The sequence below is a fragment of the Carya illinoinensis genome, chromosome 4 (assembly GCF_018687715.1).
Source record: "Carya illinoinensis cultivar Pawnee chromosome 4, C.illinoinensisPawnee_v1, whole genome shotgun sequence".
Taxonomy (NCBI): Eukaryota; Viridiplantae; Streptophyta; class Magnoliopsida; order Fagales; family Juglandaceae; genus Carya; species Carya illinoinensis.
In genome coordinates, this window is record NC_056755.1 from 37,966,506 (window position 1) to 37,992,273 (window position 25,768).

The 25,768-nt window shown below is 38.4% G+C and overlaps 1 long non-coding RNA gene across 1 annotated transcript; it reads right to left on the minus strand.

Moving 5' to 3' along the window:
- Positions 1–3,968: 3,968 nt before the first annotated feature.
- LOC122307949 lies at positions 3,969–5,372 on the minus strand. Its single transcript, XR_006241866.1, has 2 exons — positions 5,194–5,372; positions 3,969–4,995 (listed from the first exon to the last, which is right to left on the minus strand). It is a non-coding gene; the product is annotated as an uncharacterized LOC122307949 (long non-coding RNA).
- Between the last annotated feature and the right edge of the window lie 20,396 nt (positions 5,373–25,768).

The following is a 25,768-nucleotide window of genomic DNA, read 5'->3' on the forward strand; positions in this document are numbered from 1 at the left end:
TGATTGGGGTGGATGTCCAGACAATCGTAGATCAACAGGAGGCTACTGCATATATCTTGGCAAGCATTTACTTTCATGGAGCTCAAAGAAGCAAAAGACTGTGGCTAGATCCTCAACAGAAGCAGAATACAAAGCAGTTGCTGCCACTGTTGCTGAAATTATCTGGATACAAACACTTATCCAAGAGCTTGGTCTTTCTCTTACCCAATCTCCAATTCTTTGGTGTGACAATCTTGGGACAACATACCTTTTAGCTAATCTCGTCTATAGGCCTGTGCAGGAAATGTCAAAACCCGACCCATTTGATTGACCCGATCAGAACAACCCGATAAAGTTGGGTTAAAATCAGAAGCGGGTCAATGCATTCTGTTTAGCGGGCGAAAACTTCATCAACCCGATGACCCGCTCCCTTATTCAGCAAAAGAAAAAACCTAGTCTTTCTCTCTCTCTCTCTCTCTCTCTCTCTCTCTCTCTCTCTCTCTCTCACAGAAGGCACTCGGCAGCGATAGCGTGGTCGCCCTGCAGATCACCAACCCAGAAGAGGATTGCATTATGCATTTCGTCCCCAAAAACAGAGCATCCATTTATGGGTTAATGAAGTTTAAGTCATTCAAATATTTTTTGTTCTTTCCTCCTTTTTTTGGATGAACGAGTTTTATAGTTATTGGTATGTTTGGATGCACTTTTAAAAAGAAGGCTCTGAAGGCCCTAGGAAATCAGAAAGTTTTCCCAAAAGACCATGGGGACTACGGATGTTAGGGTGGATGTTAAGCTTAACAAGTATATCTCGAGCTGCGAGATTCGAAGTGTGCCAAGGAGAGTTTGTGTTCACGTTGCTCGGAAGAGAAATGACGAAGAAGATGCAAAGGAAGAATTTTATTCACTATTCACTGTTACAAAGGCTCCTCCAGAGGATTTCAGGGATTTGGAACCAAGGTCATCGAGGAAGAAGATTGAAGTAGTTTACTTCCCCAAATAATGGTTTGGTTGCTCCAATTTTGGCGTACACAGTTCTTATTTCAGAGATTTTGCCGTTGTATCTTCTCTGGAATTTCTCGATTAGAGAGAGAAAGTTCAAAGCTTTTATGCATTTTATGTTATGCAGCCTGTTCAATTTATCTTTCATTTAGACCATTAAATAGCAATTTTTGGTGTAAAAAAAAGAAGCGAGGCTGAGTCTTCACTTTTCTGGTTGATGTTAGAAATTTAGATGTGTATTCCTTTATGCAGCAAAAAGAAAAAAAAGTACTTCCTGCATAAAGGCTTTCAAAATGATAAAAAGTGCAGTACTCACGTGAAGAAGAAGAAGAAACCGATAGTTTTACCCGATCCGAACTTAACGGGTCAGGTCGGGTCATCTTTCTTTGTCCTTAAGTGCGGGCCAAGTCAAGTCGGGCCAAAAATGTGCTTGGGCGGGCCAATGTGCAGGCCTACCCGTCTATCATTCAAAGACCAAACATATGAACATAGATTATCACTTTGTTCGAGATTGTGTTGCTGCTAAACAATTTCGTGTATCATTCATCAGTTTGAAGGATTAGTTACAGACATTCTCACAAAGCCCTTGGTTGCAAACAAATTTCTACACTTCAAAATGACTCTCAATGTGGTTGATACCCCATTGGATTCGCGGGGGTGTATCCTTAATGATAATATTATGGATTTCAGATCATCCTCATAGCAGATGCACAATGCCTCATAACACTAGATTTATTTGTTCTCCTTATAGAATGTACTATAGTTATTCTCTGCTGTAGTTTGTTACTCTCTGCTGTAAATCGTTAGGCACACAATTGATTTTTATTCTTTGTAAAGGTCTATATATATATAGACTTTGCAGTTATCATTCAATACAACGAGAAAATATCATTCTCTCTCACTCTATTCAACAGCTACCACCCTGCACCACCTAGCCACAACCTTGCATGCACAACCACTACCCACCCTCTATAAACCATCGAGAGCCTTTGTTTCACCACATGAAAACAGAGCAAGTACCTTCACTGTGTAAGGCTCCTCTGCAAGCTGTCCAACCACCATGATGATTGCACCATGCAGCCATTGCCACCATTGCCTCGGGCCACTATTACTCTCTGGAAAGTAAGGCTCATCCACATTCGCCCAACTAATGTCATTGTTCCTCCGTGTCGCATGATGCAAGCTACCAAGGTAAGGTTCTTTCTCTCTCTACTCGAGACATACTCTCTCCCCCCCCCCCCCCCGGCCGCCTTTTCTCCATATTTGTCACGTACAGGCTTGTATGTATTTTGAATATGGGGCCATGCTCATCGAAATGGGCCATGAGCTTGCAGATAGTTTTTATGGGTTATGTTGCATTATGGGATGCACAAATTTATGGGCCACTGCTAGATATAATGGGTTTACTGTATATATTTTGATGTCAAGATTGTGTTTGCATAGACAATATTATAAAACCAATTTATGGAGTAATATGATCTATAGACTTAACAGTGTATTTGTTTGGAGAAATTATGTGAATATCAAAGTATTTTGGGGAGAGTCGATATTTTAGGATTTCGAGCATTTTCAAACATTAAGGAAAATATAAATTTTATATTTCAGGTTTTAATTACAAAATGTGTGTTCAATTGAAAATTTACGCAATTTACGTAATTATTTAATAGGTGATGATTGATATTTCCTTGGCATTGCTGTAAAAAAATCCAAAGAAATTAAAACATTTATGTAAGCGGAGTTCCTATACTAGACTTTACATAAAATAAATGAACTGAAATTAATTTTGAAAAATGTACATGTTTTTTTTTTTATAGGAAAATATGTGCATGTTTTGTTATGAAAAGAAATTTGAAACAACCTCAGTTATTTATTTAGCATTACTCATGAAATCTGTATGAAAGATAAAAATATTTTTGTCATGACTGGTGTAGACATGACCAAATTTTTGGCATTATGTTTCTGAACTGAGCAAAAAGAACAAATATGAAATTTGGAAATTTGTGCAGGTAATGTAAAAATGTTCTGAATATGTTTTTGAATATGTAAAATGATTTGAATCTGTTCAGTACTTTGTTTTGATATGATGTGACATCTGAAAACTTTTGGCATGACTTTCTGATTCTGTTATAGTTTTGATTCAGTTTCTAATTTCCTCCGTTTTGGCCTTGACAAAGGTATAATAGTGGTATATAGCCCTGCCACGGATATATTAGTGATATACGATCTTATCACGAGTATAATAGTCGTATACGACCTTGCCACGAGTATAATGGTAGTATACAACCTTACCATGGGGGTTAAACATAACTTATATTCTGATGTGATGCTCTAATATGATATGAATATGATGTCTCAGATTATGATATGTTAAGGACTTTTGAACAAGGATATTTCTGAAAGTTTCGCTCTGATATTTTAATAACATATTTTGATTTTGAATTCTGGAAGTAAATGTTTTGTTCTGCATTTTGAACTCTGCAAATGCTTATATTTACATACTATTATATGCTGTTTGCTTACTAAGTTGTTGATAGCTCACCCCTTATCTCCACAATATTTTTTAGATAATTTGAGTATTTCAGTTGAGGATCAAGAATAGAGAGCATGAGTGAGATGATATAATCATTGTCGATTAAGCATAAGGGATTTCTATGATTATTGGAGAATTTTATTCAGTAATTTTGTCATGATCTAATGACTTGGTATTTTGGGAGGTTGATTATATTGAGGTAGTTGGTTTGAAACAATAATTTTTTTTATGTCATTGAGAATTTGGAGTCTATAATATATATTGTTGAAATGTGAGTTTAATTCACCAGTTGTAACTCTCCGACCCATTTGGGACCAAGGGCGTTACAAGCTTAATGGTCATGCTTTTATTAGGAAAACAAAAATTTTTAATTGTTGCTTGATAAATTTGACCAGTACGGTATTTAAAACTTAGATAGGAATACCACGGAAACAAGCATTACACTTGGAATTTACAAAAATTAAAAAAAAAACCATGACAGGCATCAAATACCAGTAAAATAAAAACAATATATACAATAAACTAAATAAATAAAGCAATAAAAACCAACCTAAACATGTCTACTTTTTTAAACCAAAACCAATATAGCGAAAGCCCAACAAATTAAATCCTGAGGCTAGGAAATCCCAATTTATCAAGATGAAGAATACCTCTCAAAATCCATGACAAATTCTGATGTCCTTCGTAAGTAAAATTTTGTCCCAACTAGCCTTGCCGTGCTGGAAAATCCGTTGCTTGATTACCTTCCTGAAATTGATGCACTACCATAAAATGAATCCCTTCGAGAGCAGTAAGTAAATTATCCCAATAGTCCCATAAATACCATAAAGTACACCTTCCCACACGAAGCCAATCCACTACCACCTTAGAGTCACTTTCAATAATCACATTAAAAAGAATTAGCCCTTTACACAAAACAATCCCCTTTGTGATAGCCCTTAACTCAGCTCCAATATTATTACCCTGACCAAAATGAACTGAGAAAGCTCCCTGCACAGTACCAACATCATCTCTTATCACTCCCCCTCCCCCAAAACTCCCCGGATTTCCATGGTAATTCCCATATGTATGCCGAATTCACTCTCTTTAAAGCTCCTTGGCAAAATGGGCAAGATTCTGAGCTTGCGTTCCTTTGAATTACAAAAGCAAAGAAAGACTCTAACTTAAGAATCACAGCTACTCACCATCATTACAAATTGATTGTGAAATATAATGGCAAACAAAGGAGGAAAATGAGATGGGGGAATACTAGTCATGGTAGCAATTGATTCACATGGCATGACAGCAGTTTGGCAAAACTATTTTGGTGCATGGCTCCAAACAGATCCCACACTCATCTTCTCTCTCCAAATCTACATATGAAAGCTTCTTCCACTTATCCTTTGATTTCTTTATCACTGCCATCCCCAAGCCATGAAATTCACCTCCAGTAGTTTCCAAGTCTAATGAGTCATTGTAGAGATGCTGAAGAGATAGTAATACAACAGCTGCAGTAACGAGTATAATCAGTAAGTGAAGAATCAGCACAACACATGATATTATCATCCTACTCAAATATTTCTAGTTCTTAAATTTTGAAAAACTGAATGTATCCTTTCAGTGAAGCAAATTATAATCATAGTAAGCTAATTATACTCATGGTCTAATTATATCCTTTAGATGAAGTTTAACATTGTTTTACATACAATAGAATTCTCCAATTGTAGCTTTCCTTCCAAATGAAAAAGAGATTTGGCTTCCCATCTGTGCACACCCAAATAAGAAATAAATTAACAAGCATACCAAACTTTTAAAAAATGGGAACCATCTTATATTCATACTTGCATTGTATCTCATAATTTCACAAGTAGAAACTAACCTTATATACAACTATGTGAAAAAGGTTTAAATAAAAATTGCATAAAAGGATATATATATATATATATACAGCCCAGTCATTTCGATTTGATATCCATCCAACGGTCAGAAACTCCCCCCACAAACAAAAGTTACACCTGAGTCCTAATCATATTCTTTATAAAATAAAGTAAATTGACTAAACAAGTAACGGCTAGGAATTCCTAGATCATAAAATTAGTAACCGTAGAGAAGGATATTATTTTGGCCGTTGTATTTCATATTCACTTTAAAACTAGTAACGGCTAGTAATTTCAAGATTTAAAAACCCGTTGAGGCTACAATATTCAAATGAAGGATACATAGGGGTTGGAATCTTCACATCTTCTTCATTTCGTATTTTTTTTCTTTTATTTTTTACAATGCTCCTCCATAATTGCAAAACTATGTGCCTGTAGAGAGAAAGAAACAACAACTCAGAGAGAGAGAGAGAGAGAGAGAGAGAGATTGTGGTATTGAGGTTCGACGAGCTGGAGACGACTCACTGCAGATGCTAAAGGACGAGAGGCGCGCAACAGTTGTCTCCAAATGTTTTCGTCGCTGTTCTGGAGTTTTAGAGGCATTCGTTGCTAGAACTCTCAATGGAAACAACAAGAGATGGCCACAGGAGTTGTTGTTCCCCTGCAACAGCAACAGGTACTTCAGATTCCTTTTCTACATCTCAATTCATCTATGTTTGTTTACATTTTGATCTGTTATTTTTATGTGAAATTACATTGGCTTTGATTTCTTTTGCATCAATGGATTGAATCTGCAATCGGCTTTTATTTTATGATATGATTTAGGTTTTTTATCTATTATCTAAAGAACTCTTGAGAAACTCTATCTCACAGGTGAGATAGAGAAAAGGTTTCCATTCCTTATATACATGCAATTACATTGTATATGAAGCCTATAGCAAGGCTCTGTACAACAAGCTAAACTTACGTACAAAACAGAGTATACATATCTGGATTTCCAAACAAAGTTTTCCTTTGTCTTGCAATTGTCCCGGTGCATTGATTGCAGAGTGATATGGTCCTCTGTTTTGCTATTGCTAGATTCACAATATCCAATGGTGAGATAACGCTGTAATTGTCAAAATGGATTTCTTTTATTGATCCTTTCTGAGGATTTTATCCCCTTATATAGAACATCAGTACATGACTATGTACTGTCTAATTTGAGCGGGAAGAGCCCCTACAATTACGCTTGAAATTTAGGCCGCAGCGCCGTATGTAGCCTCCCCCTATTTAGCAGCTGTGACTAGCCTACATATATATATAAAGTAAACTACTACAATTGTATAGTATTACAGATATTACAAATAAAAGATGGACTGTTATACGTTGACAGCCCCCCTCAAATTGATGCCCGTAGATCAACAAGCATCAATTTGCTACTTAGGAAGCAATGTCGATGACGAGTGAGAGCCTTGGTGAAAATATCAGCAATTTGTAGTTCAGTAGAAACATGTGGAAGAGTGATAACACGAGCTTCAAATGCTTCACGGATAGAGTGACAATCGACTTCAATATGCTTCGTGCGTTCATGATAGACAGGATTGGCAGTGATCTGAATAGCACTCGTATTATCAGCATGTAGAGGTGTGGGATCGGTCTCAGAAAAATCTAGCTCAGCAAGCATACCTCGAAGCCAAATAATTTCAGAACAAGCTAAAGACATCGCTCGGTATTCAGATTCCGTAGAAGACTTAGAAACTCGGTCTTGTTTCTTACTCTTCCAAGAGACCAATGCATTACCTAAGAACACACACCAACCAGTGATGGAACGACGTGTATCCGCACAACCAGCCCAATCAGCATCGCTATAAGCAGCAAGACGAGTCGAGTTGCCGGCTGGGAAGAATAAACCACGAGCAGAAGTGCCATTAACATATCGTATGATCCTACGAACAGCAGCCAAATGAAGATGACGAGGAGTTTGAAGAAACTGACTGACTTGCTGTACAGCAAAAGAAATGTCTGGTCTAGTAATAGTGAGATAAACAAGACTACCCACCAACTTTCGATATAAACTGGGATCAGAAAGTAAGTCTCCCTCCTCTTTGCGAAGCTTAACATTTAATTCCATAGGAGTATCCACAAAAGTAGCCTCCTGTAGACCAGCTGTAGCCACCAAGTCACTAGCATACTTATGTTGATTGAGTGAAATACCAGAGGGACTACGATGCACCTCAAGACCAAGAAAATATGTGAGAGATCCAAGATCTTTCATATGAAAGGACTCTAAGAGATGAGTCTTGAGCTGGCCAAGTAAGACAGAATCGGAACCAGTGATCACAATATCATCAACATAGACTAAAAGAACAACAATACCCATGTCTGATTTCCGAAGAAACAATGAAGTATCATACTTGCTCTGCTTGAATGAAAATTGTAATAAAGTTGTGCGGAATTTATCAAACCAAGCCCTCGGAGCCTGTTTGAGACCATAAAGAGAGCGACGAAGCTTACACACATGTGAAGTCGAAGAGGTGAACAATCCCGGGGGTGGCTTCATATAAATACACTCTTTAAGATCTCCATGAAGGAAAGCATTCTTAACATCCATCTGATGTAGTGGCCAATCATTGGAAGCAGCAAGAGCTAAAATTATACGAACAGTAGTCATCTTAGCCACAGGAGCAAAGGTCTCTTCATAATTGACACCATATTCTTGATTATTCCCGAGTGCAACAAGCCGAGCTTTGTAACGATCTAAACTTCCATCAGATTGGATTTTGACTGAATAAACCCATTTGCAACCCAGAGGAACAATGGTAGGAGGACACAGCTCAATGTCCCAGGTGTGGTTGGCCTTTAAAGCGTCAATTTCTTCCTGCATAGCTTGTCGCCAACAATCATGCTTGACAGCTTGTGAGTAGCATGTGGGAATATCAAAATTGGATAATGTAGTAGTAAGAGCAGAAGCAAACCACCCATACCTATCCGGAGGTACTGATATTCGAGAAGAGCGACGTACCAAGTGCTCTGAAGGTGCTGCAACTGATTGGTCCTGGAGCATGATAGGATCAGATATTGGTTGAGCCACCGGAAGAGACTGTGAGTGGGAGCGTCTTGTATACACAATACCTGGTTTAAAACGGGAGCTGACTGGATGAAGATCTGAGAACTGCTGTTCAAAAGATGGGAGGACCACAGTAGAAGAAGAAGGTATAGAAGACACAGGAAAGAAATGTTGATTTTCAAAGAAAATAACATTCCGAGAAATGCGCGTACGATGTAAAGTGGGATCATAGCAAACAAATCCCTTTTGACACACATTATATCCCAAGAATGCACATCTAACAGATTGAGCAGATAATTTATGTCGCTCATGAGGAGGTAAATGGACAAAACATACACAACCAAAGATACGAAGATTATCATAACTCGGTTGTTTAGCAAACAAGCGAAAATATGGAGACTCCATGTGTAAGACTTGGGAAGGTAAACAATTAATCAAGTGAGTAGCAGTTTTTAGAGCCTCGACCCAGAACATGGATGGAACAAATGATTCTAACAAGAGTGTACGTACCACATCAAGAAGATGCCGATTTTTGCGTTCGGCTACTCCATTTTGTTGGGGAGTAGCAGGACATGAACGTTGATGAATAATACCTTTAGAAGCCAAGAATGCTTGAAACTCTGCAGACAAATATTCACCACCAGAATCTGTGCGTAATGTCTTAATAGTCGCAGAGAATTGATTGTCAATATACGCAAAAAACTCAGTGAAAGTACGAAAAACCTCAGATTTAGAGCGAAGAAAATAAACCCAAGTGAATCTGCTATAATCATCAATGAAAGTCACATAATATTTAAATTTTTCACGTGAACTAACCGGGGAAGGTCCCCAAACATCACTATGGATAAGATCAAAACAGTGAGAAGCTCTACTAGCATGTAACGGAAATGGAAGAATTTTACTTTTACCAAGTTTACAAGAATCACATTGAAGAGATAAAGAAGAACGTTCTTCATTATCAAGAAAACCCGAGTGCAATACATGAGATAAAATCTGAGCATTGGGATGGCCTAAACGACGATGCCACATCATACTCAAAGCTGGAACATTATGACAAGTAAATGACTTAATAGACGAAACTGAAGAAAGTAGTGGAACAGGTAAAAATAGTGGAAATAAACGCCCCACTTTAGGTCCCTTCGCGATCGGCTTCCCCGTTACCTGGTCCTGCACAACACATCCATCACCAGAAAAATGAACAGCATAATTTTTATCAACTAATTGACCAACAGAAATAAGATTGGTGGAAAGTTGAGGAGCAAGAAACACATCAGTAAATTGAGAAGAGGCATCTCCGATAGCGGCTATTGGCAAAGCACTACCATTGGCAGTCTGAATGGCAGATTGACCAGTATAGGGCCGAACATGACATAAAGCAGCAGGAGTATTCGTCATATGATTAGAAGCACCCGAGTCTACATACCAAAGTTTAGTTGTATTTTTACCTTGAAACCCCATTGCAGATAATGCCGAAACTAGCATTTGTTGCACCATTTCTGGTGTGCAGTAATTTGTTGCAGGAGGTGCAAGATCTGAGGAAGCACCTGAGGAAGAGCCGTGTGCTACAGAAGTTTGAAATGCTTGAGCCTGACGATTCTGAGGGCGTATACGACAGTCTTTGATAATGTGACCCTTCTTCTTGCAATAAGAACAGTATTTCTTAGGACAATTAGCAGCAATATGCCCATATTCCTTGCAGCAGAAACACTGTAAGGTGCGAGAATGAATAGGCGGTCCTCGTCGTTGAGCAGCATAAGCCATAGGAGGGAACCCTGAACTACCATGAGATTGTTCCAGAGAGGCTTGAGTACTGAGCCTTTGTTCTTCACGAAGTAACTCACCAAAACAAACATCAAGAGAAGGAACAGGCGAGCGATTCAGCAGAGAAGAGCGAATAGATTCATACTCGGGGCGGAGTTTCATAAGAAATTGATCACGACGACGAGTCTCGTGAAGACTTTGAATAGTGGAAAGAGAGGCAACGGGAACATCCGCAATAACCAAATCAGAATATTCGTTCCAAAGAGTCAGAAACGCTGAATAATAGTCTTGGATGGAACGATTGTCATGTGAAAACAGGGCAATTGTATGCTCTAACTGAAAACGACGAGCATCATTATCTTGATGATATACTTTCTTTAAGTAAGTCCACATGAATTGAGCAGTACGATGAGGCCGTAAGTGAGTGATAATATGTGGCTCGACTGAGCCAAGAAGCCAAGACATAATTCGAGCGTCAAGCACATCCCAATCTTTGGATTTATCAGGATTAGATGCACAATCAGTGCCATCAATATGCCCCCAAAGATCTTTTCCTTTAAGAAAAAGTTCAAATTGAAATGCCCACGTAGAATAATTATTTCCCGAAAACTTGGTACATACAGGTACAGAGTCCATTGAAGAGATTTAATTATAAAAAATTAAATCTGAGAAGAAGATTAAATAGAACCGAGACAAGACTAAGAAACTATAATACCCACGATAGAATATTATATCCGAAGGCAAACCCACAAAAAAATTGACCACGGTTAAAAAATTGACCACGGTTAAAATTGACCCGAGACAAATAATTGTGGCCGACCAACTGATAATGATAGAAAGAAAAAAAATAACCGAGAATGATAAATAAAGGAAGGCACCAAGAACCTGAGAGCTGAGACCGAAAGAAAAAAAATTGACTAAAACCGTGTTACTACAGAAAAAAAATAACCGAGAATTATAAGCAAAGGACCGTGATTAACCGAGAATTATAAGCACATTGACCGAAACCTGAAAGAGTAAGAATTTGTGTCTAACCGAAGGACCGTGAAAGTGAAAGTGAAAGTGAGGTACCGAAAGTGATGGACCAACCGAAATCAAGGCCACGTGAAAGAGTGAGGTACCAAAAAAGTGATGAACCACGTGAAAGAGTGAGGTACCAAAAGTCAAACCAACCTAAAGTGAGGTACAGCAAGTCACGTGAAAGTGAACTGTGAGGACATCGACGTGCTCTTAAGCCAACAATATTCTTTATGCCACACTGTGAGGGACCGAAAGAAATAATACCTCCAGAAGCTGTGCCGACAGCTACCTTGGATGCAGAGCACTGACTGTTGAGCTGATGGTGCCGTAATTGGAATCTATGGAAGAACAGAGAGCGCGCGCAAGAGAGAGAATAGGTTGGGTCTTGTACAGAGAACCGGGAGGAGAAGGAAAAAGAAGAGACCGAAACTTTTTGAAGAGCTGGATTTCTGAAGAGCTTGTACAGAGAACCGGGAGGAGAAGGAAAAAAAAGAAACCGAAGCTTTCTGAAGAGCTGGATTTCTGAAGAGCTTCAGGGGTAGCTCGGTGAGAATTTCTGTAAACAAAATTTCTGTAAAACCACAACAATAGAGATAGACCGAAAAAATTTCAAGAAAGCTCTGATACCATGTCAAAATGGATTTCTTTTATTGATCCTTTCTGAGGATTTTATCCCCTTATATAGAACATCAGTACATGACTATGTACTGTCTAATTTGAGCGGGAAGAGCCCCTACAATTACGCTTGAAATTTAGGCCGCAGCGCCGTATGTAGCCTCCCCCTATTTAGCAGTTGTGACTAGCCTACATATATATATAAAGTAAACTACTACAATTGTATAGTATTACAGATATTACAAATAAAAGATGGACTGTTATACGTTGACAGTAATTAGCTGGACTTGATACCTTTGGATTTTAATTTCCATACTAGAGATCTGATTGAATCTAAAGTGGAGTTTTCTTTTGGAACCAATTTGGATTATCGATTCGTAAGTGTTTTTTAATCAATTTGATCGAACCATATAGATTTAGTTTCATTTTATTCTTTTTTAGTCAAACGTAATTCTTAAAATAAATTATCTACGAGTCGAAAATGGATGTATGTAGTAAATTTAACTTTCTTTTTGAATTCTTTCAAATGTTCCAGAAACCCCGAAGATTTTTTTTCTTTTTTTTTTCAATAGGGAAATCAACTTCTGATTTGATGCAATCATGAAATTTAAAGCTGAACAAAAAAGGGTACGAATTTCTCAGTAAACTATTGCATGCTATTTTGTGGATTAATTGCTCGTCTATTGCTTTGATGTAGTTTAGTGACATTATTTAGCTCTCTTTTTCAACCAAATCTTGGTATTCTTATTTTTGTATAGTTGTTCTCTTGAGTGGTTCGTTTTTGCATTGCTATTTTTGTGTGGGTAATCTCACGAAGTGAGGAAGTATATGCATTGCTGTGCAGAAAAAGGGACCGAATACATGCATCTTTAATAGTATGAGTCAACTTTGGTGTGATTGATACTTATAAAAAAATAACTTTGGTGTGATTGATGTAGCACGAAAACGATATAGAATACATTTTGCCGATACAATTCTCACAACCTTGGTTTTTGTTAGAACCAAAGGATGCACGTAAGTTTAAACATTTTGGACAAATAAAATATGGTCCAGTTTAATGTCTCGAACGATGAAATCCTGAATAATTAGTTTGTGTTTCTGCACACCTTTCTCCCTTTTTGATTTTGTATTCAGTAGACATAAATTCACTTTATTAATTCAAGAACAATTATAATCCTTTCTTCCATGAGACCCTAAAAGGATAAGTAAACTACATAGTTAAGTATTTGGATGATATGCACATGTTCTACAAGCATGCGGAGCTCTCTCTCTCTGTTGAAGTTGTATTCAGAAGGAACTCCAATTAGTTGTAATAGACTCTAGAGATGCTTTTTTCAATTCATGTACTACTTTGCAAGACAATTGTGTTTTATTTATTTATTTATTTATTTATTGCATTATGGGCGTAAACCTCATCATCTTATCTCTCATCTAATCTCAGCTCTCATCTCATCTCATAAACCTCTCATCTCACATCATTGCATCTCTCATCTCACATCGTATCTCTCATCTCGCATTGCATCGCATCTCCCGCATTGCATCTGTCATCTCACATTGCATCTCTCATCTCATATCACATCACATCTCACTTCTCATCTCATCTCATCGCATCTCTCATCTCGCATCGCATCTCATCTTCATCTCGCATCGCATCGCATTGCATCTCATCTCATCATCTCTTATGTCTCATATCTCATCCCATCTCTAATTTCATCTCATCCGTCTCATATCATATCATATCATATCTCATCTCATCATAGCATCTCATATCTTATCTTTTATCTCATCTCATATCATATCTCATGTCATATAAGGTTAACAGTTATCAAAGCTGGCAAGTAAATGGTGTACAAAAAAATATCGATGGTTTGTTGTAAATGGAAGTTTGACAGGAAAAGAGTTATGCGTCTTGAGCTTAGATGGTCGAATTCCGTTTGAAGCTTCTTACTGGTGGATCTTGTGCTATTTTTGTGTTCCATTGTGATTTGGGAAGTGACGGCAAAATATTGAATGTGCATTTTTGGTTTGTAATCAAAACAAATTTGGCTGACAATTTCATTGAATAAATAGTGAATTAATTTGGTTTTTGATGGTATGGATTTTCTGAAGTGCAGAAGCCTTGGTTTCAGAGGTTGTGAGTATATTAAATTGTTATCAGAAGTCTTATGGTTGATTACTGTTGGAGAAGTAAGAAGTTCGTTGCCATTAATATATTATCGATATTTAGGCCATAGTTTTAGGGTCTGTGCTAATGGAAACAGAGTCATGGGATGCTATGATTTTATCACAAGTCTTAGAAAATTATATGAGGTGCATCATTCGTCACTTGATGCAGAATGAGATCAGGAATGTTTGAATCTTCTTCACTTGACAAAGCTTTGGTTTGTTTTTTGATTCTTTTTCTTTTTGGCTGGGTCGTTGGTTTTTAAATCTTTGAAAGATCTAATATATGAATATCTCCCTCCTTCAATGACTATGCTTTGGTTTCTCTTTGCTTCATTTTCTAACACTGGGTGGTGGTCGTTTTAAATCTTTCTTAATATGAAGTTGTTAAGAAGTTACCAGGATATGAAGCGTTTTTAGGGTTGAGGCATGATTCATTTTAATTTCTCTAATATTTGAGTACTTAGCTTTTGGTGGATTTAACAAAAGAATTCGCATATGTTAATTTCTACTATCTCAAAAGTACACATTCCAGTCTTTAAACATTGATGCTTCTATCTAGAAAGAATATTTTCCTCAATTTCTCTTCTTTTCATTCCGTGGATATATATGAGCCCTGAATACTTTATAGAAGGGTTTGTGCCATGTGGTGGAAAGGTTGATCGGGTAGACTTTAGCATATACAGGTTGAAAAGCAAAGTCTAAGGTAGGGTTATCATATTATTTTTTGGTGTTTTGACGTTATTTTTATATTCCTTGCATAATTACATTAATAATCGATTGAAAAGATTTTAAGTTGTGCACTCTTTGAGAACTCTCAATGGAAAGAAACAACAAGAGATGGCCACAGGAGTTGTTGTTCCCCTGAAACAGCAAGAGGTACTTCAGATTCCTTTTCTGCATCTCAATTCATCTATGTTTGTTTACTTTTTGATATGTTAGGTTTATGTGAAATTTACATTGGCTTTGATTTCTTTCGCATCAATGGATTGAATTTGCAATCGACTTTTATTTTATGATATGATTTAGTTTTTTATCTATTAGCTAAAGAACTCTTAAGAAATTCTATCTCACAGGTGAGATAGCTTGTGAGAAAAGGTTTCCATTCCTTATATGCATGCGCAATTACATGATAGATGAAGCCTATAGCAAGGCTCCGTACAACAAGCTAAACTTACGTATAAAACAGAGTATACACAGCTGGACTTCCAAACAAAGTTTTCCTTTGCTTGCAATTGTCCCGGTGCATTGATTGCGGAGTGATATGGTCCGTTTTGCTATTGCTAGAGTCACAATATCCAATGGTGAGATAACGCTGTCATTAGCTGGACTTGAGACATTTGGATTTTAATTTCATTGAATTTAAAGCGGAGTTTTCTTTTAATCAATTTTCTAGAGAATCATATAGATTTTAGTTTCATTTTATTCTTTTTTAGTCAAACGTAATTCCAAAAACATATCTACGAGTACAAGTCGAAAATGGATGTATGTACTAAAAAATTTAACTTTCTTTTTGAATTCTTTCGAATGTTTCCACAAACCCCGAAGGAGTTTTTTAAAGGGAAATCAACTTCTGAGTGTTGGGACTTTCATTTGCTGCAGTCATGAAATTTAAAGCTGAACAAAAAAGGGTACGAATTTCTCAGTAAATTATTGCATGCTATTTTGTGGATTAATTGCTCGTCTATATTGCTTTTAAGTAGTTTAGTAATAACATTATTTAGCTCTCTTTTTCAACCAAATCTTGGTATTCTTATTTTTGTGTAGTTGTGTTCTCTTGAGTGGTTCGTTTTTGCATTGCTATTTTTGTGTGGATAATCTCACGAAGTGAGGAAGTATTATGCATTGCTGTGCAGAAAAAGGGACCGAATGCATGCATCTTTAGTAGTATGGGTCAACTTTGGTGTGATTGATACTCATAAAAAAATAACTTTAGTGTGATTGATGTAGCACGAAAACGATATAATGTACATTTTGTCGATACAATTCTTTCACAACCTTGGTTTTTGTTAGAACCAAAGGATGCACGTAAGTTTAAACATTTTCGACAAATAAAATATGGTCCAGTTTAATGTCTCGACCGATGAAATCCTGAATATTAGTTTGTGTTTCTGCACACCTTTCTCCCTTTTTGATTTTGTATTCAGTAGACATAAATTCACTTTATTAATTCAAGAACAATTATAATCCTTTCTTCCATGATAAGTAAACTACATAAGTTTAAGTATTTGGATGATGATATGTACATGTTCTACAAGCATGCGGAGCTCTCTCTCTCTCTCTCTCTCTCTCTCTCTCTCTCTCTCTCTCTCTCTCTCTCTCTCTCTCTCTCTCTCTCTCTCTCTCTATTGAAGGTGTATTCAGGAGGAATTCCAATTAGTTGTAATAGACTCTAGAGGCACTTTTTTCAATACATGTACTACTTTGCAAGACAACTGTGTTTTTTTTTTGGCATTACGGGCATAAACCTCATCATCTTATCTCTCATCTAATCTCATCTCTTATCTCATTTCATCTCATCTCTCATCTTGCATCGCATGTCTCATCTCGCATCACATTGCATCTCGCATTGCATCTCTCATCTCGCATTGCATCTCACATCTCTAATCCTACATTGCATCTATCGGCATTGCAACGCATCTCGCATCTCTCATCTCGCATCACATCTCTCATCTCATCTCATCTCATCTCATCTCATTTCATCTCATCGCATCGCATCTCTCATATCGTATCGCATCTTTCATCTTGCGTCACATCTCAATCCTACATTGCATCAGTCAGTATTGCAATGCATCTTGCATCTCTCATCTCGCATCGCATCTCACATCTCTAATCCTACATTGCATCTATCGACATTGCAATGCATCTCTCATCTCGCATCACATCTCTCATCTCATCTCATCTCATCTCATCACATCGCATCTCTCATATCGTATCGCATCTCTCATCTTGCATCATATCTCACATCGCATCACATCACATCTTCATCTCGCATCGCATCTCGTCTCATCTATCCCATCTCTAATCTCATCTCATCTAGAAGGGTTTGTGTCTTGTGGTGGAAAGGTTGATCATGTAGACTAGGGTTTTTGATGTTTTTGCACATTGTTTTTATATTCCTTGCATAATTACATTAATAATCTCTTGGAAAGATTTTAAGTTGTGTACTCATTGAGAAATTTGAAGTTGTGCATATGGAAACTTCTTAAAATAGGCATTTCATAATGATTATGTATGGGTTCGTTGGTTAAGTGGATACTTGGTAGCAATGGGTCCACGGCTGATTCTAGTTATCTTCGATGTGCATCTATGACAGTTTCTTGCAAATATGTATAGTATGTTGGCTGGAAAATGTTCTATTTGAATGATAAAGTCCTTTAGATTAAGTTTCAACTGTTCTGGTAGATGCTAAGTTTCAAGATGATTGTACCTATTAGTCAATTGAGTAATGTTACATATAATTGTAGAGTGTACAAGCGTCGCATAATAATTTTGAAAATTAATTTTTTTTAATGTGAGTCTCGTATTTACTCATATCTCATATATTATTCCTACAAACTCACGAAGAATAAGGGATTCATTCATATAATGGTGGTAATTACACATCCAAAGTGGGAGTTGTAGTTGTTGCCCCATCAAGACCTAATCTTGATCGACCCTGGCATGGTGCCGCCATAGGGGCCGCATGATGCATTTTCCTTCTAGGAGGCAACCATATTCTCAGGAAAGACACTTTGACCGACATGCCATAGGAAGGCACTTTGATGGCCCTGATCTCTATGATGAGAAAGGACATGGAATGAAGCGGCCATTTTATATGATAGTGAGTTTTTCTTTTTGGCTTCATTTTTTAATGTATAAATTGCTTGTTTTTCATAATCTTTAGTGAGTCATAATATTTCTGACCGTAGTAATAATGCCTTTTGGAGATTACATGGAGCCTAGAAGGTTTCGCTCATGTTTGGATTACACTGATCCATCAGCTTTTCATAGAAGCGGCTTTCATGGTATGAATTTTATGTTTAATATTAATTTTATTTTTCTTAGAATGCTTACTATATATCATATTGATCATTAAAATGGCTGTATGTTTTAGTTAATTATGGAGTCAGCAACAGTATTTACCTTCATGATTATTATGGCCTTGATATGACGAATCCCTATCAGCTTATCTTACTTCACTTGCTATATTGAGATAATGTTATTTTACTACAATTTCTTGTCGTAATCTAGTGGAGGTTCATATTCAACTTTCCATGGGCGGTGGCTATTACTATTAGATTCTCGGACAGGTGGTAATACATGCTCTACTTTTCCAAATTTTAATTTGTGGCTATGAATTCTCATCTCTCTCATCTCTCATATCTCTCATGTCATATCTCATATCATACCATATCATATTTCATCTCATCTCTCATCTCATCTCATCACAACATCTCATATCTCATCTTTCATCTCATCTCATATCATATCTCATCTCATCTCTCATCCCATCTAATATCTCATATTTCATCTCATCTCATATCATCTCTCATCTAATCTCATCTTTCATCTCATATATCATCTCTCATCTCTCATGTCATATCTCATCTCATTTCATCTCATATATTATCTCTCATCTCATATTCTTATCTCATCCCATCTCATCTCTTAAGGGTTCATAATTGGGTTTAGGTGGAAGGGATAAGTCAGATTAGCAAAGCAACTATGTAGGAGGCAGTCCCGAGAGAGAAGCACCAATAGGGGCGATAGGCCTTGGGCAGATAGCCCCATGGCAAAGGGGAGTCGAGCAAAGGCTTCCCGCGTGGTCCAAGAACGGGTTTGCCAGCGGTGGCGAAGGGTTTGGGAAAAAGGCACACACTAAGGAGGCCCGATACTAAGAAGTGTACTCAGCCGCGTACCACCCGCCTAAGTATAAAAGGAGCGAGCCTGCCTGCCCCTATAATCTCCTTCAGATAAGGCGATGAGGAATGAGCCTTTACCCGCACAACGATGCCTTGGTGATAATCATGCTAGTCGCCAACTTCACTATAAGGAGGATCCTTATCGATAATCGCAGCTCAATGGACATCCTACTTTGGGAAGCATTCACTCGCATTGGAATAGATACTACCTTACTCCAACTAGCTCCAATGCCGCTCAAGGGCTTCTATGGGGAGACAATTTGACCAATCGAGACCATCACTCTCTCTCCGTATTGGCGGGCAACACTCCCTACACGGCCTCTGTCATGGTGGACTTCTTGGTTGTGTGAAGGCCCCATAATCTTGCAACACCATAATTGGCTGATCGACCCTCAAGAGCCTAAAAGCAATCACCTCTACCTACCATCCGAAGATGAAGTTCCCGACCTCTCAAGGAGTGGGAGAAATTTGGGTAGAACAAGTCTTGATGCGGGAAAGCTACATGTAGGAGCTAAAACCAAGAGCTAGCAGGGTACACATGGTGCGCTCCCTAGCCCATTAAGAAGGTAAAGCTTCAGAGGAGGAGGTGACAATTGAGGAGGGTTAGGTATATGCCTTACATGAAGCCATGGCTAACCTTCATCAAATAACTCAACCTGCAAGGTTGGAGGAGGAGTGGAGTGTGCGTATAGAAAAAAGAGGAGAAGAAGTAGGGAGCAAGCTGATCTCCCCAGGAGGCTTGCAAATTTGTATTTCTAATTCTTGTAAAAACTTTATTAATGAGAAACATGAATTTTTTTTGAAATAGAATGTATAAAATCGATATCTCCAGCAATGCATGTCTCCATCAAACCAATATATCAAATCAACGGAATCTGCAAAGATGATGGGTGTAATGTTTAAGATTGCTTGATCCCTCCCACGGTGAAGTGTGGGCTACTCCTCAGGTACTTGATGACTTACTTCCCTCGTAAGTATCAATAGGCAGGAGTGGGTCCAGTCCCAAATTTCCATATACTTACCCCCTCGTGGGGCTTCAAAGGGCGAGATGGGCCAAAGGCCATTTCGTTCCTCCCGTAGATTCAGTCCTACAACCACCTAATAACTTACCTCGACCTCTGCTGCAATGAAGAATGGGATCAATGCCAACCCAACCCTCACCAACCTTCCTCGCGATACCAACAAACAGGAGTGGGTACAATCACAAACTGCCCGAACAACCTACCTCTTATGAGGGCCAGTAGGCAGAATCGACCCCTGGCTCGGTTTGACCTCTTGACTATTTGAACAACTTATCTCGTCCCCATCATGGCGAAGTGCAGACATGGCCTAAGGCATCCTTATCCCACCCTCGGTGCAGTGCAGGTTAGTCCTTTGACTACCAGACATGATTCTGGAAAAGAATATTTTCCTTCAACGAAGTGCAAGTGGACTTCGCTGCTCTTCAGCCAAACAAATCAGGTTTGCAAAGTCCCAAAGGTTATCTAAACTGACCAAGCTGACTCTCATAGGTTGAGCCCGCAACTCCTGCCGACCTTCTCATCAGGCACTAGCAGGTCAATCTGGCATTTATTGAAGAATCAGGGCGAGTCCAGTCTTAATGTGCTGCTTGACCCCTCCTTGCCTGCAAGGGTCAACAAGACAAGTTCAACTTGAATGCGTTGCTCGGCCTCCGCTGAAGAATCAGGGCGTGTCCAGCCTTAAGGTGCTGCTTGACCCCAGGGTTAATGAGGTGAGTTTAGCCGCCTCCACTGAAGAATCGAGGCGAGTTCAACTTTAATGAGCTGCTTGAACATCCCTTGCCAAGTGCATGGGTTAACTAGGTGGGTCTAACTAGGTGGGTCTAATCTCTCGACCACCCAACCTTCTCCAAAGAATCAGGCGAGTCCAGCCTTAACGTGCTGCTCGACCCCCCCTTGCCAAGCACAAGGGTCAACAAGGCAGGTCTGATCTCTCGACTGCCTAGCCTCTTCCAAAGACATGGGGTGAGTCCCGCCTTAATGAGCTGCTCGACCCCCCTTGCCAAGCACAAGGGGTCAACAAGACGAGCCCAATCTCTTGACTGCCGGGCCTCCTACAAAGAATCAGAGTGAGTCCAGCCTTAATGTGCTACTCGACCCCCCTTGCCAAGTGCAAAGGTCAACAAGGTGGATCTGGTCTCTCAACTGCCCGGCCAACTCAAAAGATACAGGGCAAGTCGAGCTTTAATGAGCTACTTGACCCCCACTTGCCAAGCACAAAGGTCAACGAGGCAAGTTCAGCCTAAAAGCACTGCTCGACCGAGGAATCAGGGCGAGTCCAGCCTTAATGTGCTGCTCAACCCCCATTGCTAAGGGCAAAGTTCAACTAAGTCCACCCTGCCACAAAGGAGGAAGGAGCACACCACCCCACCAGAATTAAATCCTAGATAACCTTGAGCCCTTGATCCTTTAACGGAAGGAGAAGGAAAAGCCTGATGGCACGCATCCATTGGTAGAACAAGGCAGAGAGCCATGCCGCATTAAATACACCCCTTAGAGAGCCACGCTGCATAAAATGCGCCCCCAAGAAAGCCATGATGTATTAAATGCACCATTCAAAGAGCTACACCGCAGTAAAGAAGCATGGTAGAAGGAACTACAGAGGGGACACCTCCCCCTGACATAGAGCATGAGCAATTGATCCCAAGGATCAAGTATAAAAGGCAACTCCCCAGGTATCAGGAACCCTCTCTAGACTCTCTAGACTCTCTGAACTTTTTACTTACTTACACTCTGCTCTACAATGATACTGACTTTGGCATCGAAGACTCCCTTGCTGCCACCACGGCTCCTGTCTCGCGGTATTTTTTTTGTGGTCCGTTGGCCCAAGACAGAAGACCCAAGTTGCTTAGAGCCTGTCCCAAAAGCAAGTGAAACACGACATTAATAATCATCATCTTATCATCTTTTCATATCATTATGATCTCATTGCATCCTCATCTTCATAACCATCACTATCCATCTTATTACATCATTATTCTTACTTATCATTATCTCATCATCTTTCCATCTTATCATTATTTCATATCATTATGATCTCATCGAATCCTCATCATCATAACCATCAGGATCCACATCTCGTTACATCATTTTTCATAATCATTATCATCTCATCATCATCACATCATCTTTTCATATTATTATTATTGAGACCATCATGCCTTTATAAGTTAAGTTGAGTGTTTAGAAAAAATCATAGTATATAAGATTAAAATGAAGCTGGCTTAATGCACAAATGAATTTTTCCCGAAGTTTAACAATGATATTTGCACATTTTTTCATTTTTATTTTTTATATTGTTGGTGTTCATGATATTTATTGTTGTTATTGTATATTAATGTTTTTGTTAGTTTATTCCTAATGTTTGCAAAAGATTGTGTGATGAAAATTTGTTAATAGGTGAAGTTATCTTTAAGTTGTTATAGAATTATAGGTTTAATATATTATTTATTACTTTTATCTAATATTTCTTTTAAGAAGAAGACGGGGCCCCAATTTTATTAATAGCCCTCACTTATGGCGGAGGAATACCATGGTAACAATCAGGACACGTGAGATTTACACATATTCAATAAAAACATCCCATGCATCAGAAAACACAACCTATAAACCAAAACAAATACTAAACACAAAAAAATCATTAATCAAAGGAAAACAACCCAATACAATAATCTATAGAAAATCGAAACTATCTTAGACGTAACGAAGGCATCCCTGAATGGTCCATGCGAATTAGTCCTTGCAGCACTCGAGGAGTCTTCGCCAAGTTTGAACAAACCAAATCTAAACCAGAAGCCCCATGCTTTGCCAACCAACCTTCTACTTTGTTTCCTTCTCTAAAAAATATGGTGCACCGAACAAACCATGGAGTTCGTAATGTCAAGAACTTCCTCCCATAAATCCTCCAAGTACCACACCCCACATCTTCTAATCCTCCGCCATGATATCACAACCATGGAGTCAAGTTCTATTTCAACGTAATTAATACCCAAAGATTTACATACTGTGAGCCCCTGGATGAGTGCTAAGAGCTCCACTTTATTATTAGAACTTGTGCCAATGAAAGAAGAAAATGCATGTATTAACATACCATGATCATTTCTAATAATCCCACCCACACCTAAGGCACCCAGGTTGCCCATATTGCTACCATCTGTGTTCATATTAAACCAACCAATCGTTGGTCGTTGCCAAGCAATACCTTTACAACGTCGTTCTGAAGGAAACACAGGCTGAACTTGCAAGCTTTCCAGTACCTGCATATCAAAACAAGAGAGGTGAGAAATCTTATGCACCTAGCTACATAGGAGACCAATCTACCGATGAATGGAATGTAGGAATTCTATAACAGACTCAAACCATCTCTCCATACACGCCAAGCATCTTCTCTGCCAAATTCTCCATGTGATGACAATTGATAAAATCCCCACTATTATTTCAGCCTAAGTCGAGGATTTCACGCGGCTAAACCAAGTCTACATAGTTTCTTTCTATGTACGGCCAATTGGTATACCAAATAGAGCTCCAAAGTAATGCCAAATCTTGCTGGCAAATTCACCTGCAAAAAGCACATGATTCTGATCTTCATAATTGCCATTTGCACAGCAATCACATTGGGAAGTAATAAAAATGCCAATATGACGAAGTTGATCATCCACACTCAAGGCCAGATTCCAAGCCTTCCACATATTTATAGACATTTAAAGAGGAAGTCTTTTATGCCACATCCATGAATGCCATTTTAAGATGCAACCCCTGATACGAATACAGTCCCAAGCTGATTTGGTGGAAAACAAACCGGTTTCATTTTTTGTCCAGATCAACACATCTGAACCTGGTTTCCTATTTCTTAGAGCCTCCAAAATACCCTCAAAATTATCCGGCCCAACTAATCGCAAAAGCAGATCCACATCCCAACTATTAGATAATTTACAATCCTTAACTTTAAGTAAAGAGTGACCCAAAATTTATATATCATCAATTAAAGGACCGATATCTCGCCATTTTTCATATCGAAAGAATACAGTCCCCTCTTTTAAACGCCACTTCAAATTATTCATGACCATTGTGAGGCATTTAATAATCATTTTCTAAAATTGTGTACCCTTTGTTGCATCAATCAGGGTTCAAGGCTTAGAACCCACGTACTTTTCTTTGAAAAAATTAACCCATAAAGGTTTACCTTGAATAAGATTCCAAGCAAACCTGGTGTGCAGGGCATTTTGCATATCATCAAGGTGCCTCAAACCCAAGCCACTTTTCTCAACCAGTTTACAAATGGATTTCCAAACACCCATTTAAAAATGTACTAATCATTTGGTGAAGGACTTTGATAATGGATTGCCGGACCTGTAAAACAGCAAAAAGATGAAGGACCATACTTGATAAAACATGCCATAATAATATATGTTTGCCACCCACCGATAGAAGTTTCATCTTCCATTCATAAATTTTCTTTTGAACTTTAGACACCATTTCTTCCAAATGCCAATGCTTTAGTCTTCCTAAGATAATAAGCACCCCTAGATACTTAAAAGGAAAATTTTCTTCCAAGAAACCAGTCTTTCGTAGGAGCGATCTCTTGAGTGCCAGAGGAATTTTTTTAGAGCAAATATGGCAGTTTTTGATTGATTTATATGTTGACCAGACCAACATTCATACTTTTTTAGCATGACCAACAGCTCCCTGATGGATCTTGAGCTACCATTAGTGAAAATCACCCCATCGTCAGCATACATAAGATCAGAAATTATAGTTGTACCTCTAGCCTATGAGAATTGACCAAATTTTTTTGCTTCCACACTTTGATTGATCAATTGAGAGAACTTCTTGTAATATGATGAACAGATAGGGTGAGAGGGGATCACCTTGTCGCAAACTACGGCCTCCTTGAAAAAATCCCTTTTTAGTGCCATACATCATACTAGAGTACCAAGGAGCTGAAATACAAGCCCTGATAAGAGCACAAAACTGTGGAGAGAAACTAAAACATCGAAGGACCTCCAATAGGAAATTTCATTTCACTCGATCATAAGCCTTTGCCATATCCACTTTAAGCATGATGTTTCTGCCATGGGCCTTCTTATTGATGGAATGAACCATTTCCTGTGTAAGGCTAATATTTTCAAATATGATTTTCCCCGGGATAAAAGCACTTTGTTCCCATGAGATCATTCTTGATAGGAAACCTATCAAGCGATTAACAATGATTTTGAAGTAGATTTTATAAAATACCGGCCAGAGACTAATAGGTCTAAACTTATCAAAACCTGAAAGCATATCAACCTTCTGAATTAAGACAAGAAGAGAAGCCATAAAAATTCTTGAAAGCTGCTTGGAAATAAATAAATAAATAAAATCATATATAGCTTCCAAGACATCTTCTTTCACATCCTCCCAAAAACTTTCAAAAAAATGCAAACCAAACCCATTAGAACCCAGAGTACTATTAGATGGGATAGAGGACAATGCCGAAGATACTTATGCCAGAGAGGGAACAGGACACAGACTAAGATTTTTAGCATCCTAGATAACTGGTAATATGAGTTGCAACAGATCTGGTAATACTCTAGGTAGCTCCCCCTACAGAAAATTAGAAAAGAAATCCACAGCCCCTTGATGAATACTCTTTGGTGAATAAAAAACAAACCCATTCAAAGAGCACATTTCCACCACTCATTTGCACCTTTTGTTCGCTAGACAAGCATGAAAAAAATTGGAATTATGATCACCTTCCACTTGCCATTTTAATTTAGACAGATGAGCCAATCTAGTCTCTTCGCGACGTCTCCAGGTTTCCAACTCTGCAGAAGAGCAAATCAGGTCCCTATCTGTCTCTTCATCCCAGGTCTATTGCAGTCTATTTTCAAGCC